At 38.1% G+C, this 3,242-nt stretch overlaps 1 pseudogene; it reads left to right on the top strand.

Annotated features, from left to right (window-relative positions):
• Positions 1-1,135: 1,135 nt before the first annotated feature.
• LOC112665674 (40S ribosomal protein S3a-like) lies at positions 1,136-1,987 on the top strand (annotated as a pseudogene).
• Positions 1,988-3,242: the final 1,255 nt, after the last annotated feature.

Here is a 3,242-nt window from a genome sequence, read left to right as displayed (position 1 = left end):
CAAACTGCAGCTTCTGAGCCAAAAAAATATATATATATATTTCTTTTTTTTTTAATTTACTTTTAAGTATCCTACATACAACATGGGGCTCAAGACTCACAACCCCGACACCAAGAGTTGCATGTTCTACTGACTTCCAGCCAGACACCATCCCCCCCAAATTTTTATTTCTAATTCATTAAATTCAAGTGAGACAGATGCCAAACTTTTATGATTTCTTAGTTCAATGAAATTAGTTTACACAAAGATGAAATCTTCTTCTCTCTGCTTGCCAGACACAAGGCAGGATTTCTTTGTTCCAATAAAAATGTCATTGCTACCAGGATCCTTAAACTCATTTTGAAATCATTTTGATCTCACGAATTCTTTTTCCTATCTGCTGAATTGATCTTACTAAAGTGATACAACACTTCTGGGGGGTGGAGGGGAAGGAGAAAATCTTAGTGATTAGTGATTTTATTAGTTTGCTAGGTCTCCCATAACACATAACAAAGTACCACAAAGTGAACAGAAATGTATTATCTCATAGTTCTAGGGGCTGAACAGCTGAGATCAAGGTGTCAGCAATGGTATTGCCTTCTGAGGACAGTGAGGAAGAATCTGTCCAATACCTCTTTCTTCTAGTGCTTTCTTTGCCAGCATTTTTGACATTCCTTGTCTTGTGGATGCATCACCCCAAACTCTGGCTTATGGTCATAGGCATTCTCCCTGTGTGTTTGTATCTTTCCTCAAATTTCCTCTTTTTATAAGGATACCAGTCACATTGGATTAGAACCACTCTAACAACCTCATTTTATTTTCATGACCTATGTAAAAACCCTGTCTCCACATATAGTTACACTCTTAAGTACTGGAGGTTAGGACTCCAACATATTAATTTGAGAGGACACAATTCAACATGTAACAGTGGTCTTCCTTGGGTTGGCAAAGATTTATCACAAACTGTAAAAAACAAATTGATAAATTGGTGTCATCAAAGAGAATATTTCTGCTGTTTAAAAAATACTCTTAAGAAAATGAAAAGATGAGTAAGCCATAGAGTGGGGGAAAATATTTGTAAAAACATGTATCTGATAAAGCAATTATGTCTAGAATATAGAAATCTTAATAATAATGATTCAGTAGGAGAGAGGCAGCGCCATGGCGGTCGGCAAGAACAAGCGCCTTACGAAAGGCGGCAAAAAGGGAGCCAAGAAGAAAGTGGTTGATCCATTTTCTAAGAAAGATTGGTATGATGTGAAAGCGCCAGCTATGTTTAATATAAGAAATATTGGAAAAACACTAGTCACAAGAACTCAAGGAACCAAAATTGCGTCTGATGGTCTCAAGGGTCACGTTTTTGAAGTTAGCCTTGCTGATCTGAAGAATGATGAAGTTGCATTTAGGAAATTCAAGCTAATCACTGAGGATGTGCAGGGCAAAAACTGACTAATTTCCATGGCATGGATCTTACCCATGACAAAATGTGCTCCATGGTCAAAAATGGCAGACCATGATTGAAGCTTATGTTGATGTAAAGACTACCGATGGTTATTTGCTTCATCTATTTTGTGTTGGTTTTACTAAAAAACGCAATAATCAGATTCAGAAGACCTCTTACGCTCAGCACCAACAGGTCCGCCAAATCCAGAAAAAGATGATGGAAATCATGACACGAGAGGTGCAGACAAATGACTTGAAAGAAGTGGTCAATAAATTGATTCCAGACAGCATCAGAAAAGATATAGAAAAAGTTTGTCTATTTATCCACTCCATGATGTTTTTGTTAGAAAAGTAAAAATGCTGAAGAAGCCCAAGTTTGAATTGGGAAAACTCATGGAGCTTCATGGTGAAGGTAGTAGTTCTGGAAAAGCTATGGGGGATGAGACCGGTGCTAAAGTTGAACGAGCTGATGGATATGAACCATCAGTCCAAGAATCTGTTTAAAATTCAGACATTTAATGGTGACAAATAAAAACATATTTGTGATGTTTAAAAAAAATAATAATGATTGCGTAGGAAGAATACAACTAATCATAAGAAAACAACCCAGTAAAAAATGGGCTAAAGATTTGGACAGAAACGTTTCCAAAGAAGACATATAAATGGCCAATAAGCATGTAAAAAGACGTTCAATCATTAGTGATCAGAGAAATGCAAATTAAATCCACAGACACTTCCACATACAATGACTAAAATCAAAATGATTGACAATACCAAGTGTCAACAAGGATGTGAAGAAACCAAAACCCTCAGATAGCCACTTAATCTCCAAGGGGGTCTGGAACACAGCCCCAGTAGAGGTTATCGAGCAGCATGAACAAGGAGGGCCTATATATTTACTGATCTTCCCATTTCTGAATCTAAGCAGTGACAGCTTTTATGCACTCAAGTCCTTTTTATTTCAAATCTCTCTTCCTATACTTTCCATAACAAAGCACCCCTTTCTCCTAAATCCAACTGTTCCTTTCCCTTCCCCTTCTGGATTATTCTCCACTACTTAATTTTTAAGAGCCTGTTAATTAATCAGCCATTTCACTGTATAGAAAGTTCTCCATGTTTGATCCAAGGCCCCCTTCTACTCCCTTGGCTTTAGTTACCACCTCTGATCCCTCCTCTGACATTCAGACATATAGAACCAATTGCCTCCTCTGAAGGGAGGACGTGGGAATAAACCCCACGTCCAAATGGAAATCATAATTTGCCCATTCTACTCCTAACCTTGCCCACTCCAGTCTTTCTTAATTGGTACTACCAGTCAAAAATATTTGGGGTCTGTCTACTTCTTTCTGTGTCACCTGAGTGTAGACCACCACCATTGCTTTGCTAGAATATTCTAGTTATCTTCAAATCTGAGGTCTTCTATCTACTTTTGTGCCCAACCTCACTGACCTCACCTATTCACACAACAGGCAGAAAGATTTTTCAAAATGCAAATTTTGATTGTATTACTAACCTGAAAGAGTGAGATCTCCCATTGGCTTTTAGCATACAAATAAAATCATTGATGTCTCCCAAAAGACCCTGAGTGATTTGGTCCTGCCTCAACTATCTCATCCTTACTACACTCCAGCTGCCTGTCCTTACTGCCTCCAATTCATTGCATTTTTCCCTCTCCAGGAGGTTCACAGAAGCTCTTTTCTCTTCTTTCCCCTGGCCCTTTACCTGATAAATTTCTCTTCATCTTCACTTTGGAACATAAAATTTTCTCAGAAAAGCTATTCTGCTCCTAGACCCCTATGGCAACTGTGAATCATATATCC

Source organism: Canis lupus, chromosome 27, assembly GCF_003254725.2.
Source record: "Canis lupus dingo isolate Sandy chromosome 27, ASM325472v2, whole genome shotgun sequence".
In the NCBI taxonomy this organism is placed as follows: Eukaryota; Metazoa; Chordata; class Mammalia; order Carnivora; family Canidae; genus Canis; species Canis lupus.
Note: the sequence above shows the minus strand (reverse complement) of the source record. Positions and strands in the feature narration are given on the sequence as shown.